This window comes from Podarcis cretensis, assembly GCF_951804945.1.
Source record: "Podarcis cretensis genome assembly, chromosome: 5".
NCBI lineage: Eukaryota > Metazoa > Chordata > Lepidosauria > Squamata > Lacertidae > Podarcis > Podarcis cretensis.
In genome coordinates this window covers 101,252,461-101,268,377 of record NC_137174.1, presented here as the reverse complement: position 1 = coordinate 101,268,377, position 15,917 = coordinate 101,252,461, and the positions used below count along the sequence as shown (strand labels likewise).

Below are 15,917 nucleotides of genomic sequence, written 5' to 3'. Positions count from 1 at the left end.
CTCAAGAAAGAACCCATTAAGGAGGGTGTTTAAATGCCTTTGTCTGGCTGATCCCAGCTGTCACCAGAACACGATGGTTATCTGCTCTCTCTCCAGGCATCTGCGCTGCGAGGGAGAGCAAAAGTCCTCTGCGCTTGCCAAGTTCCTAGCCCACATGACGGCGGAAAAGGTTTTCGCTGCATATGCTTGCCAGACAGATCGCGCTTGCCAGGCAGAATACAGGGTCCCACAAGGGCACATGCAGCAGGTTAGGAGCGGGCGGAAATATCTATATGGATGAAGGGGCATCGTATAAAACCAACAGTGCATCTACCAATTCACTAGTTTACACTAGGGATGCTTGGCCAACACTCTCTCTCACTTTCTCATTTGTTTTGCATCATTTAGGATGTTTTAAAAAATAAAACAGCCTGCTTGAAATTTAATTGGCACCTTCATGTGCGTTTCTCTCAATGTACCCATCTTTGTATGAAATACACACATTTCTTCAAGCAACGTTCTCTGATACGATGCATATTTCCATGTTATTCTCACTAATATAAGTATTTTTTTTAAAGTGCACTTTCCCCTAATATATGCATTTTCAAACACACTACTGGGTTGGAGAATTGCACCGCAAAATTCAGAGAAATGTGACTTTTGAAGGGTAGCTGCCTATGGGTGGTGTGTAAATTGCTGGACCAAATTCCTCACCCATATGGTATGCATGGGAGACATTGCTCTGTGCAAATGCAGAGCCTGTTTTCATAAATGATTCTTCTTCTGCATAGAAATAACTCTAAGGGGGTAGCTCAGTGTTGGTATATAGCATGGGTCAACAAACTAAGGTCTGCGGGCCGGATCAGGCCCAATTGCCTTCTAGATCCCACCCGCGGACGGTCCAGGAATCCAGGCAGCCACCATAGTGTGTGTGCACGATGGTTTTTGCAACTCAGCCAGGCTTGGGGGTGAGGCGGGTGAGGCGGGTGGCTGTTCGAGACAAGCCCCTTCTCTGTCCATCGCACGTGCAGCAATCTTTTATTCTGGGGTGCGGAAGAGGGAAAAGCAACCACAGTTCGAATTTCCACCATGGAGCTGCCGGCAACTGACCTTAAGAAGGGCAGTTGTGGCGGCAGGGGCTCGGAGGCGCCTTGGGAGCGACGCCCACCAGTGTCTGTGGTGGCAGTGCTCCCTGCCAGAGGAAGTGGGGAGCGCCTGGGCGGATGCACCCCGAACCAGTTCTGTGCTCTGCTGGGGAGGCTGCTCATTAGCTACACGGTGCGAGCCATGGAAAGATGAAGGAATGATCGCTGGGTGTGGAGCACACTTCCACCTGCAGACAGGCCTTAGCTGTCTGAACATCATGTGTTCTATCTAACCTTTTCTCTCTTAGTGGTCTGCCGTACCCTGTCTGTGACCTTTGTCTCCTGCATCATACATTGTGCAAGGGGAAAATGACGCAGTGGAAACAGGTGCCAAAATAACTTTGTACCACCCCTCGATCTCAGAAGATGTGTAACGGTCACAGTCCAAAATGTATCTGACTGGTTTTGCATATTGTGCTAATAAAAGGAGCCTCTACAGAGTTAGCCGGCAGCTTGTCTTGAAGCATGCTTGCCAGCGCACTTCTGCACAGCTCACCTGCATCCAACCTCCTGTTGTCCTCCATTATTCCTACACAAAGGTAAATAGCCACCACCACCTCGTCTTCCCTCACGTGGGGAAAAGAACGCTTTTGCTTGAGCGGCGCCGCCCTGACTTAGCGTGGCCAACGGCTTTTCCCTTCACTCACGCGTGTGCACACGCTCTCCAGGGCTGACAGGAATGGCATGCTTACCTCAGCCCCCCACCCCGCCTTACAAGAGAAATAAGAACTGTCGACACGTGAAACGCAAAGGAAGCAGCGTGGGTGTATGAGGGAACACCCCCCTCCAAATCACATTTGGGCAACATTGGGGTTGGTCCCAATAAGAGTTTTTGCCAAGAATGCGGGTCATAATCATGGCAACATATAGTCTGGCCCCCCACAAGGTCTGAGGGACAGGTGACTGGCCCCCTTCTGAAAAAGTTTGCTGACCACTGGTATACAGCTAAAGCATGCCTGGCAGATGGCCACCCAACCTCTGCTTAAAGACCTCTGATGAAGGAGAGTCCACCGCCTTCCGAGGAAGTCTGTTCCACTAATGAACTTCCAAATGTTTAGCTGGAGCCTCCTTCCTTGTCATCTGAGTCCCTTGCTTTGTGGTCTGTCCTCTGAAGCAGCAGGGGGAAAGCCACCTCCATCTCCCCTGAGACAGCCTTTCATATACTTCAGGGTGACTCTCAAATCACCTCTCAGGGAATATCCCGGGGAAACTCAACCTTTAGCCCTGAATCAGAGCAAACAGCAGTCATTCCCCTCTGCAGACTACTGTTTGTTCCAATTTAGCACTAAAGAACAGGTTTTCCGGGGGGACGACAGCGCTGACCTTTACTTGGAAAGTACAGTGGTTCCTCTGGTTGCAAACGGGATCCGTTCAAGAGGCCCGTTCGCAACATGAGCAGAACCATAGCTGTCAAGTTTTCCCTTTTCTTGCGAGGAATCCTATTCGGAATAAGGGGATTTCCCTTAAAAAAAAGGGAAACGTTGACAGCTATGAGCAGAACGCAACCTGCGCCTGCGTGTGCGCTGATCGTGATTCGTCGCTTCTGCGCATGCGTGTGATGTCATTTTGCACATCTGTGCATGCACGAGCGGCGATACCCGGGTTGCCGTGGGACACAACCTGAAAACGCACACCCTGAAGCAAACGTAACATGAGGTATGACTGTATAGGTATAGAATCAAAGCGTCTTTGGGCTGAAAGGGACCCAGAGGCTCATCTAAACGGCCTCGGTTCAGTAGACCTGAAGGAGCATCTCCACCCCATAGTTCAGCCCGGACATAATAATAATAATAATAATTTATTATTTATATCCCGCCCATCTAGCTGGGCCTTCCCAGCCACTCTGGGCGGCTTCCATAAAAACCAAAAATACAGTAAAATCACACGTTAAAAACTTCCCTGAACAGGGCTGCCTTAAGATGTCTTCTGAATGTCAGGTAGTTGTTTATCGCTTTGACATCTGCTGGAAGGGCGTTCCACAGGGTGGGCGCCACTACCGAGAAGGCCCTCTGCCTGGTTCCCTGTAGCTTTGCTTCTCGCAATGAGGGAACCGCCAGAAGGCCCTCGGCGCTGGACCTCAGCGTCCGGGCAGAATGATGGGGGTGGAGACGCTCCTTCAGGTATACTGGACCGAGGCCGTTTAGGGCTTTAAAGGTCAGCACCAACACTTTGAATTGTGCTCGGAAACATACTGGGAGCCAATGTAGGTCTTTCAAGACTGGTGTTATGTGGTCTCGGCGGCCGCCCCCAGTCACCAGTCTAGCTGCCCCATTCTGGATTAATTGGAGTTTCCGAGTCACCTTCAAAGGTAACCCCACGTAGAGCGCATTGCAGTAGTCCAAGCGGGAGATAACTAGAGCATGCACCACTCTGGCGAGACAGTCTGCAGGCAGATAAGGTCTCAGCCTACGTACCAGATGGAGCTGGTAAACAGCTGCCCTGGACACAGATTTGACCTGTGCCTCCATGGACAGCTGTGAGTCCAAAATGACTCCCAGGCTGCGCACCTGGTCCTTCAGGGGCACAGTTACCCCAGTCAGGACCAGGGAATCCTCCACACCTGCCCGCCTCCTGTCCCCCAAAAACAGTACTTCTGTCTTGTCAGGATTCAACCTCAATCTGTTAGCTGCCATCCATCCTCCAACCGCCTCCAGACACTCACACAGGACACTGAGGTCCAGCTCCGAGGGCCTTCTGGCGGTTCCCTCCCTGTGAGAAGTGAGGTTACAGGGAACCAGGCAGAGGGCCTTTTCGGTGGTGGTGCCCGCCCTGAGGAACGCGCTCCTGCCAGATGTCAAGGAAATGAACAACTACAGTGGTACCTCGGGTTACATACGCTTCAGGTTACATACGCTTCAGGTTACAGACTCCGCTAACCCAGAAATAGTACCTTGGGTTAAGAACTTTGCTTCAGGATGAGAACAGAAATCGCACGGCGGGAGCGGGAGGCCCCATTAGCTAAAGTGGTGCTTCAGGTTAAGAACAGTATCAGGTTAAGAACGGACCGGAATGAATTAAGTACTTAACCCGAGGTACCACTGTATTTGACTTTTAGAAGGCATCTGAAGGCAGCCCTGTTTAGGGAAGTTTTTAAGGTGTGATTAATTATTGCATTTTAATACAGTGGTACCTCAGGTTACATACGCTTCAGGTTACAGACTCCCAAGGTACCACTGTATTTTGCTGGAAGACTTCCAGAGTGGCTGGGGAAACCCAGCCAGATGGATGTGTTATAAATAAATTATTATTATTATTATTATTATTATTATTATTATTATTATTATTATACGTAGCTGCTCCGACCTTCGCTTTTTTGGCAATTATGGATGAGCCCTGCATCTTCTCTTCTCCGGGCTCAACTTCACCACTCCCTGGACCATTCCTCATACACCCCAGAAATTAAATGCATATAAAAACGAGGTGGATATTCCCCCCCTTCCTCTTTTTTCTGCAGTTGCCTTTAAGGATTCCACCCTGTGATTCATCCAGTGTGAGTCAGGGGATGGCACAATCCCTCCATGTGTGAGAGATGAACTGGGGGTGTGTGTGTGTAAATAGCTCCCAGGCTCCCCCCCCCCATACTATACTATTTGGAGAGCCTGCTTCTTACAGATATGCTATGTCATATTTTGCCTTTCCCACCACAGGAGAAGTTGCTTGCCATGCCATCTCCCTCCTTCCCTCTCCCTTGTTTGATTTGCCATCCTTTGTAAGGCAAATAATGTCTGTTTCGGCTGAGCTTTGAGGTCACTGCGCTCAGAATTGGCCGCCGCGGCCCTCCAGGTGTCAAGGAACAGTTAATCCTCCTCTTGACATTGGGTGGGGCACCTCCTGCATCGCCCCAAACGCTGCTGCCTTTTCGTGCAGATCTGCAGCTGCACGGAGTGGGGGACAGGGCAGGCATGCAAATTGGGGAAGCATTTTTGAAATACACTCGGAGTCGAGTGTGGATTTCATGTTCTTTATTCAGCTCATAGTGGTGAGGAGGAATGGAAGTTCCCCCAGAATGTCTGCCTTATATACAGTGGTACCTTGGGTTAAGAACTTAATTCGTTCCAGAGATCCGTTCTTAACCTGAAGCATCACTTTAGCTAATGGGGCGTCCTGCTGCCGCGCCGCCGGAGCACAATTTCTGTTCTTATCCTGAAGCAAAGTTCTTAACCTGAAGCATTATTTCTGGGTTAGCGGAGTCTGTAACCTGAAGCGTATGTAATCTGAAGTGTATGTAACCCGAGATGCCACTGTACATTATTTACACAGTGGGCCCCACGTGATTGGCTAATTCCAGGATTCTCCTGTAGGCCAATCAGGTTGCAGATTCACTTCCACCTGGAGCTGGATTGGGTGGCTCCTGTGGACCAATCAGACTGCTGCATTCTGGATCCTATTCAACTCAGTACATAATAATTTTAAAAATTAAGAGAAATGGGGGGTGGATGAACCAGTCAACCTCCCTATCTTTCCATTTCTCATTTGCCCAATGTTAATTTGCATTTCTCCACATTTGCATATCACTTTCAACTTTTCCTTTTTTTAAAAAAAGGTCCTCATGCGAGGATCATCAGAATCTTAGTGCACTTTTATCTTAATTATCCCAATTTTTGTACCCAGTGCTGCCTAATATACACACTTTCCCAAATGCAATGCATTTCAGCACGCAATTTTCATAAATATTATCATCTGCATTGGCATTCCACCGGCTTTGACCTCTCGACCTCTTTTCATTGCTGCATTGTTGGGTTTTTTCGGAGCCTATTTTAACTGTGGAGCACTTAGATGCACTGAGTGGCCTCCAGAGAAATAAATGCACAAATAAATATGATTATAAATGCATTCTTATGCACACTTTCTCTTCATATTATAATTTTGTACGCACTATTTGGTTGAAGAATTGATTGCATTGCAAAATTCAGAGCGTTTTTATTTATTTCCAAAGATAGCTGCGCCTCAGTTCCATGTTCTTTTGGGAAGTGTGAACAGGTAGTTTTGTATCAACCAGGTGCCTCCCACCACACCTAAGAATGGCTGCCTAAGGCTAGATCTGCCGGGATCAGTGGAATTAGGATCCAGCAGATCTCCAGGTGAGGCAGTAGGTTCTCAACTCACTGGTTTAACTCTCACCCTGGCTCCTCCATCCTGTCTGAAATTCTGGAGAGCTGTTGCCGGCCAGTGTAGACAATACTAGTCCTAGACGCACCAATGTCATCTGTCCACAGGTTCCTTCTCTCCTGGGCTTGAGCCACAAAAACAAACCCTGGAGAAGCAGCTGGAGAAGGAGGAGGAAAGGGCATGGGGTGAAGAAAGAGCTGGGAGTGTTGGGGACCCCTTCCTCATCCTCTGAAACACCTGTGGAAACTCAACAAACTTGCTGCCCCTGGAATTGGGTGTGGAGAATGTGGCTGAATGGGACACAGCTGTGGGCAGCCTGAGGAAGCAGCGTCCACCTTGGGGAAGTCTAGGGCAAGATTAGGATGTTGTCTGCTCCTTCCAGAAACTCATTCTGTTGTGAGACTTTTGTGGATGAGCTGAGAGTTCATTGGGTGATAACCGGGCAGATGAGAGGGAGGGTGTGTCAGAAGGAAAAGGAATCAATATTGATTTATATAGAATCAAAGCGTCTTTGGGCTGGAAGGGACCCTGAGGTTCATCTAAACAGCATCGGCCCAGGATACCTGAAGGAGCATCTCCACCCCCATCGTTCTGTCCAGACACTGAGGTCCAGCTCCAAAGGCCTTCTGCCAGTTCCCTACCTGTGAGAAGTGAGGTTACCAGGAACCAGGCAGAGGGCCTTCTCGGTGGTGGCGCCTGCCCTGTGGACAGATGTCAAGGAAATAAACAACTATCTGACTTTTAGAAGACATCAGAAGGCAGCCCTGTTTAGGGAAGTTTTTAATGTTTGATGTTTCATAGTGTTTTTAATGTTCTGCTGGGAGCTGCCCAGAATAGCTGGGGAAACCCAGCTGGATGGGCAGGGTAGAAATAAATAAATCAAAATTTAAAAAAAAATTATTTATTAAGCCCAACTTTCTGCAATGCAGGGATTTCAAGGTGCAGCCCCCCATCCAATTTGAAGCCATACCAGACCCTGCTTAGCATTGCAAATGTGCTAGCAGTTTTATTGCTGCACTTTCTATGTGAATGTAATACGTAGCTGTGCATTTTTGTACTCTTCTGCTTAAGCTACCTGTTGCCGCTTCTGTTTTCTGTATGCTGCTTTAATACATTTTTGAAATATTAAGCTGCATTGAAATTAAACATTCAAAATAATCAAGGTGCCTGCACCCCATTCCTCAAGAGGGTTTGGGGACTCCTAACGGACCCAGAGGCACTGAGTTCCTCCTCCTCCCTTCCTTCCTCCATCTGCCTGACATGTTTCATAGGCAGACTTCGGCAGGTGATAAGATCGGCGGCTCCAATTCACTCTGCCTAAGTATCCGTGCTGAAGCGCAGAATGGCGATAGCTATCACCGCCCTCGCAAGGAGCCAAGGCACCCAGCAGAGGCAGCAGGAAAGACCCATGGCCACCGAGAACAAAATCCCGGGAGCGGCCGCGAGGTGATCAATCACGCGAGCTGGTTTCTCCACATTTCTGCCTTTTCATTCAACTGTCGGGGAGGGAAATCTCCCGCAGCGAGAGTTGCGCCATGCCGGGGATTTGGGAAAATGAGGGGCAATTCGGTCGAGTCAGCCACCGGCTCCGCCCTTTTGGAGGAAGTCCAGACTTGCGGCTCCAACACAGGCACAATGCCTTTTATTTTCTCTTACTCAGAACTCATAATTGCAGCTGTTTAAACATTTATCTTTTAGTGTATCTAAAGAAGAAGAAGGGGAGTGAGCTCCTTGTAGCACAAAGATGTTACATGAGACTCCAGATTAGCTGAATATTTGCCCCTTGCCTCAAAGAGAAGACGTAGGAGGCATGGAAGGACACCGAAGAGCTGGAAAAGGTGCAGGAAAGGACAAGCAAAATGATCAAGGGGCCAGGACAACTGCCATAAGGACCTCAGAAGTGCCTGCTCGATCAGGCCAGCAGCCCATTCTTAGTCCAGCATCCTGTTCTATATATATATATATATATACACAGTGGTGCCCCGCAAGACGAATACCTCGCAAGATGAAAAACCCACTAGACGAAAGGGTTTTCCGTTTTTCGATGCGCTTCGCAAGACGAATTTCCCTACGGGCTTGCTTCGCAAGATGAAAACATCTTGCAACTCTTGCGATTTTTCTCGCTCCCCCCCCTTTTTCTAAGCCGCTAAGCCGCTAATAGCCTTTTAGCCGCTAAGCTGCTAAGCCTTTAATAGCCGCTAAGCCGCTAAACCGCTAATAGCGCTAATCCGCTAAGCCGCTAATAGGGTTGCTTCGCAAGACGAAAAAACCGCTAGACGAAGAGACTCGCGGAACGGATTATTTTCGTCTTGCGAGGCACCACTGTATATATATATTATTAGTTTTAAAATACAAAATTATAAAACATACCACACAATTTATCACAGATACATTCTTATTGGACTTCCATCAGCACCTCTGATAATCCTCCATCTTATTCACTTCTTACGCATTTCCTAACTTAATATTGCCTTTACATTTTTAACATATCCCATCTCCTTTTTCATTTTTGCAATATTTCTAATATTATTCCTCACAAAGCTTCTTGCAAACCTACAAACGTCGTCTGATCATTGCAAATACTTTTCAAATAATCCTTAAATTTACTCCAGTCCTCGGTAAACTTCTGGTCCCACCAGTTTCAGATCCTTCCTGTTAGTTTATCAAGTTCTGCATAGTCCATTAGTTTCATCCTCCATTCTTCCATCGTTGGTAATTCTTCTTGCTTCCATCTTTGGGCCAATAATATTCTTGCTGCTGTTACTGCATATAAAAAAAGCTTACATTCCTTTTTATTTATATCGTTTCCAACAATACCTAAGAGAAATGCTTCTGGTTTCTTTATAAAAGTATATTTCAACATTTTTTTCGATTCATTATATATCATCTTCCAGAAGCATTTCATCTTTTTACACTCCCACCACATGTGATAAAATGTTCCCTCTTTTTCCTTACATTTCCAACATTTATTACTTACTTTATACATTTTTGCTAACTTTACTGGTGTGATGTACCATCTATACATCATTTTCACCACATTTTCTTTTAACGCATTACATGCAGTAAATTTTAAACCTTCAGTCCAGCATCCTGTTCTCAGAGTTGCAAACTAGATGCCTGGGGGAAACCAGCTGCAGGATTCAAACACAAGACCAACTCTCCTGTGATGGCCTGGGACTTGGGCTCAGACTTGGAACCAGAGGAGTCTCAGTCTGCACCAGATCCTTTGCCTCAAGCATGAAAGAGGCGCTCCTTGAGGTATTGCGGTCCTGAGCCGTTTAAGGCTTTATAGGTCAAAGCCAGCACTTTGAATTGGGCCCGGAAACTAATTGGTAGACAGTACAGTCAGACCAGGATAGGTGCAATATGCTCAAACCGTCTGGCTCCCGTGAGCAACCTGGCTGCCAAATTCTGCACCAGCTGTAGTTTCTGAACGGTCTTCAGAGGCAGCCCTACGTAGAACGCATTGCAGTAATCTAACCTTGAAGTTATCAGAGCATAGACAACAGGAGTTAGGCTATCCCTGTCCAGATAGGGGTGTACCAAGTCTGGGGCCTGATCCTGAAGAGCCCCAGTCTGCTGGGCTGAGTCAGGGGCCTGAGCCTGCCCTGGCTCCAGATGCGGGGATTCCCTCCTTGCCTCCAGCTGGGCCATCACTTACAGCTGCTCCACTACTGGTTGGGTCAGGGGAGGCTGAGGCGGCCTCTGGGTCCAGTAACCCACCGACGTCTCCCGAGCTGCAGAGATGAAGGTCTGAGAGAAGGAAAGACCTGAGTATTCGCAGGAGGCGTGCTCGCCTTCGGGCGAGACAGGGAGGTGAGTCACCAGGGGATCAGGACCGGCCGTTACCTCGACAAAGATAAAAGGCTGTCGGACCCTGCCCCACGTTTCGGGAGCAACATTGCTGTATGCCAGATCCTGCTTGAAATCCTGTACCTGTCCTTGCCTGGTTTCCTGCCTTGGCCCTGTTGGACTGACTCCTAGCGGGACCTTCGGATTCTGGACCGGTCCTGGACCGTGTTTCAAGGGTTAGCCCAGCACATCTCCTGTCTCTCCAGCAACTGGGATTGAGAAGAACCGCTGCCTCCAAGCACGAAGACAAAGCCTTGCCCTTGGGGCGATTGGCCATCAATAGCCCTCTCCTCTTCCTCCATGAATTTGCCAAGGGTCAAAACGGCTCACAAAAATGTCTTTATTAGGAGAAAGTTGCCCCAGAATATCAAAGAATCTTCATAAGAAGTTTCGAAAAAGGAAATCTTGTGTCGAAGTGTTGAGAACCTACCATATTTTTTGCTCTATAAGACTCACTTTTTTCCCTCCTAAAAAGTAAGGGGAAATGTGTGTGCGTCTTATGGTGCGAATGCAGGCTCCGCAGCTATCCCAGAAGCCAGAACAGCAAGAGGGATCACTGCTTTTGCTGCGCAGCGATCCCACTTGCTGTTCTGGCTTCTGGTATTCAGAACATTTTTTTCTTGTTTTCCTCCTCCAAAAACTAGGTGTGTCTTGTGGTCTGGTGCGTCTTATAGAGCAAAAAATATGGTAACTTAAGATTGGGGGGAAAAGAGAAATGGAGAGAGCCAAACTGGGCAGATTCTTACCCCTGCCCTAGAGCTGCTGAAGGCTAATGGGAGTTGTAGTCCAAACCCAAGTTGGGGGGGGGGAGAGAGAGACTGGTAATAGTTGTTCCTGGAAATTAGAGACAGAAGATATATTTGGCCTTGTTTGCATTTCTACACAAAGCTAAACAAATCCCCGAAACAATATGTGAAACGAAACACAGCAGTCCTTGAAAATTCACACTTCTCCGAATTTTAGGATGAAGTTGCTTCTGTGTGTGTGTAGAAAAATGCATCTATTAAAGGGAAGAGTGTGTTAACACATCATCAAGTGCATGAAAGTAACGTACAAAGTTTATTATATCGGGCACAATATCTTGCAAAAATTCACACATTAGGCAACAATACAGGCCAAAACGTGTGGTTTATTAGAAATCTGCACTGAAAGGATGAAAATTTCAATAATAATAATAATAATTGGGCGGCTCCCAATCAAATGTTAAAAACAGTACAGCATTAAATATTAAAAACTTCCCTGAACTGGGCTGCCTTAAGATGTCTTTTAAAGATAGGATAGCTGCTTATTTCCTTCACATCTAGTGGGAGGGTGTTCCACAGGGTGGGAGCCAGCACCAAGAAGACCCACTGCCTGGTTCCCCTCACTTCTCGCAATGATGGAACCGCCAGAAGGCCCTCGGCGCTGGACCTCAGGGTCTGGGCTGAACGATGGGGATGGAGATGCTCCTTCAGGTCTACTGGACAGAGGCTGTTTAGGGCTTTCAAGGTCAGTACCAACACTTTGAATTTTGCTCGGAAACGTACTGGAAGCCAATGTAGATCTTTCAGGACCGGTGTTATGTGGACTTGGTGGCCGCCACCAGTCACCAGTCCAGCTGCCACGTTCTGGATTAGTTGTAGTCTCTGGATCACCTTCAAAGGTAGCCCCACGTAGAGCGCATTGCAGTAGTCCAAGCGGGAGATAACTAGAGCATGCACCACTCTGGTGAGACAGTCTGCAGGCAGGGAGGGTCTCATCCTGCGTACCAGATGGAGTTGGTAGACAGCTGCCCTGGACACAGAATTGACCTGCGCCTCCATGGACAGCTGTGAGTCCAGAATGACTCCCAGGCTGCGCACCTGGTCCTTTGATGGGCACAGTTGCCCCATTCAGGACCAGGGAATCCTCCACACCTGCCCGCTTCCTGTCCACCACTGTGTGTATTTACTGAGATATGTAAAACAGTGTAGAGATTCCTTGAAATACAAAGTAATCTGCAAGCTAAACAAACCAATAAATATTTGTTTGCTTCTTCATATTTATATCTGCCACTATTCCTCCCATCTGCTCCCATCACCTCCTGGCAAATAGAAGGGGAAGAAATGGAGACAGTGAGAGATTTTACTTTCCTGGGCTCCATGATCACTGCAGATGGTGACAGCAGTCACGAAATTAAAAGACGCCTGCTTCTTGGGAGAAAGGCCATTACAAACCTAGACAGCATCTTAAAAAGTAGAGACATCACCTTGCCAACAAAGGTCCGTATAGTTAAAGCCATGGTTTTCCCAGTAGTGATGTATGGAAGTGAGAGCTGGACCATCAAGAAGGCTGATCGCCAAAGAATGGATGATTTTGAATTCTGGTGCTGGAGGAGACTCTTGAGAGTCCCATGGACTACAAGAAGATCAGACCTCTCCATTCTGAAGGAAATCAGTCCTGAGAGCTCACTGGAGGGATGGATCCTGAAGCGGAGGCTCCAATACTTTGGCCACCTCATGAGAAGAGGAGACTCCCTGGAAAAGACCCTGATGTTGGGAAAGATGGAGGGCACAAGGAGAAGGGGACGACAGAGGACTAGATGGTGGGACGGTGTTCTCGAAGCCACCAGCATGAGTTTGACCAAACTGCGGGAGGCAGTGGAAGACAGGAGTGCCTGGCGTGCTCTGGTCCAGGGGGTCACGGAGAGGTGGACATGACTAAAAGACTAAACAACAAGGGTGAAGATTCTGCTCGGTCCCTTTCCCTGGCCTGACGCTTTCTAGACGGGAACATTGCAGCATTCTCTTGGCGTTGGAAACCCACGGATTGGTCGAGCAGAGCAGATGGGGTGAGGCCAGGAAGATACGCCAAAGTCCCAAAGCATCTTCCCCCCCCCCCCCCACTTAGCAAAAGGAATGTGTGGGCTCAGCTCTGGGTTTATGTTGACACCTGGTGGCAGGATCTGAAACTGCAGCCACTTGCGAGGGGACGTTGTGATAGCAAGACAGAGATGCCACCGTAGCTGCAAGAATATTAATCGCTACAAATTGGAAAGCTGGAGTGGCAAAATAAATGGTTGGAATGTGCCGAGTTGGCAAAATTAAAATAAGCTGGAGTTCTTGTTATTAAATATAGGATGAAAAAAGCACACCAAGAACTCAGGCCAATGTAAGTTTCAATAGTGGGAGTATTGCATATCAATAGTTAACAAAAACACATGTAATTATTATTAATATTGATTATCTTCAGTTGTTATCTCTGAGAAACGTAGAAAATAACAGGATATGTTTATCTGAAAGTCTTCAAACTTACGCGACCCTTTAAAAATTAGATAGGGAACCAAAATATTGTTTTATAATTTATGACTGTTTTATAATTTATGATAATTTAGAATTTAAATGTATTTTCATGTAATATTGGATACTTCCAGCTGATGAAGGTGAATACATCGAAACAGGGCCCTGTCCTGGTTTCTGATCCATAATTGATTTCTGACTTCTGCTCAGTGATTGAAACTAAGATCTTCATGTCAAATCTGACTATGGACTAACATGAACTTATCTCTGCTCATAAGCTCTTATCTTTAATTCTGTAATGAATTATTGTGTTATACATATCTTTATGAGTTTGAGTTTGTAATATCTGTTAGAGTTTGTAATCTCTATGTGAGTTGGCAAAATTGACAGAAAAACCGAGAGGCCACACTGATCAAACGTTTATTAGGAAATGGGACGTGTACAAAAAATGTCTTAAGGTTCACTGTAATAACATGACGTCTGTGGCAGCCCTTGAATGATTTCTATGGTATGGTGGATAACCATAAGAGAATATAATACTGAAACTTAAGAAAAGAAAAGGGAAATAAATAGTGCGCCAGATAGATTAAGTGGTAGTTGCCTGATGGGAAGCGATTAGAAATTTACGAAGAATATAATGTGATGTGATGTAACAAATATTGCCATTTTCCCCCTCCTTTCCGGATAACCCTCTTGTTTGTTACTTATTTTTCATCTCAATAAAGCATTTAAAAATAATTTTGAAAAGATAAGAAGACAGAGATCTTTTTCTCTGTGTGTTCCCGTGATTTCAGATCATATCCCCTGGAACACTTTTGGGGAAGAGATTCTGCTTTGCATGTGTAAGAACACAAGAAGAAGAAGTTGGATCAGGCCCATGCCACATCTAGACCAGAGCCCTGTTCTCACAGTGGCCATTCAGATGCCTGGGGGGGGGGGGACCAGTGAGAAGAGCAACTTCCCCCCTCCTGGGGTTTCCAGCAACTCGGATTCAGAAGCATTCTTGCCTGGGGAGGCAGAGCACAGCCATCAGGTCTAGTAGCCAGCGATGGCCCTCTCCTCCTCTGTGAATTCGTCTAATCCTCTTTTAAAGCCATCTTGCTTGGTGGCCATCACTTCCTCTTGTGGCAGGGAGTTCCACAGTCCAATTATGAGCTGCAAGAAGGACTTTTATCTCTCCAAAATCTTTGAACGTTCAGTTTCACTGGATTCCCACATTATGAGAGAGGGAGAAAACCTTTTCTCTATCTGCTTTAGTAATTACGCGTCGCTGAACACTCCATTATGTGTAGGGCTGCCTCTGAAGACAATTCGGAAACTTCAGCTGGTGCAGAATTCAGCAGCCAGGTTGCTCACCGGAACAAGACAGTTTGAGCATATTACATCAATCCTGCTCCGACTGCACTGGCTCCCAATTAGTTTCCAGGCCCAATTCAAAGTGCTGGTTTTTACCTATAAAGCCTTAAATGGCTCAGGACCGCAATACCTCAAGGACCGCCTCTTTCCACATGAACCTACCCAGACCCTGAGATCATCTTCCGAGGGCCTGATTTGTGTGCCTCCTCCTTGAGAGGTCCAGAAGGTGGCAACACAAGAACAGGGCCTTCTCTGCAGTGGCCCCGTCTGTGGAATGCTCTCCCCAGGGAAGTTTGCCTGGCGCCTTCATTACACACCTTTAGGCGCCAGGCAAAAAGGTTCCTTTTTTACCAGGCCACGGGTTAATTTGATTGACATCCTATGCCCTTTTAAAATGTGGTTTTTTTGGGGGGGGTATTCGGTTGTTGTTTTTATTTTGATTATATACCGTATTTTTCCATCTATAAGACGCCCCTCATGTATAAGACTACCCCTATTTTTTGAGCCCAAAATTAAGAAATAAGTATAAGACGACCCTCAGTTTTAAAATTCCAATGCAGGAATCTCAACTAAAGCATCCAAGACAGATGACCATCCAATTTTAAAATTTGGGGGAAAATATAGTCTTATACGGGACGCAGGTGACACTGTGGGTTAAACCACAGAGCCTAGGACTTGCCAATCAGAAGAGCGGCGGTTCGAATCCCTGCGACGGGGTGAGCTCCCGTTGCTTGGTCCCAGCTCCTGCCAACCTAGCAGTTCGAAAGCACGTCCCAGCGGGAAGGTAAACGGCGTTTCCGTGCGCTGCTTTGGTTCGCCAGAAGTGGCTTAGTTATGCTGGCCACATGACCCGGAAGCTGTACGCCGGCTCCCTCGGCCAATAAAGCGAGATGAGCACCACAACCCCAGAGTCGGCCACGACTGGACCTAACGGTCAGGGGTCCCTTTACCTTTACATTTGTCCTACAGAGCCTAGAACTTGCCGATCAGAAGGTCGGCAGTTCGAATCCCCACAATGAGGTGAATTCCTGTTCCTCGGTCCCTGCTCCTGCCAACCTAGCAGTTCGAAAGCACATCAAAGTGCAAGTAGATAAATAGGTGCCGCTCTGGTGGGAAGGTAAACGGCGTTTCCGTGCGCTGCTCTGGTTCGCCAGAAGCGGCTCAGTCATGCTGGCCACATGACCCGGAAGCTGTACGCCGGCTCCCTTGGCCAATAAAG

The 15,917-nt window shown here is 47.2% G+C and overlaps 1 long non-coding RNA gene across 1 annotated transcript in view; it reads right to left on the bottom strand.

The window, feature by feature from the left end:
- LOC307217218 overlaps positions 1-9,012 on the bottom strand; it is a 671,692-nt gene extending 662,680 nt beyond the window's left edge. The window contains exon 1 of the long non-coding RNA XR_013839447.1: positions 8,207-9,012. This is a non-coding gene — a long non-coding RNA (uncharacterized lncRNA). The remainder of the gene's footprint in view (positions 1-8,206) is intronic.
- Positions 9,013-15,917: the final 6,905 nt, after the last annotated feature.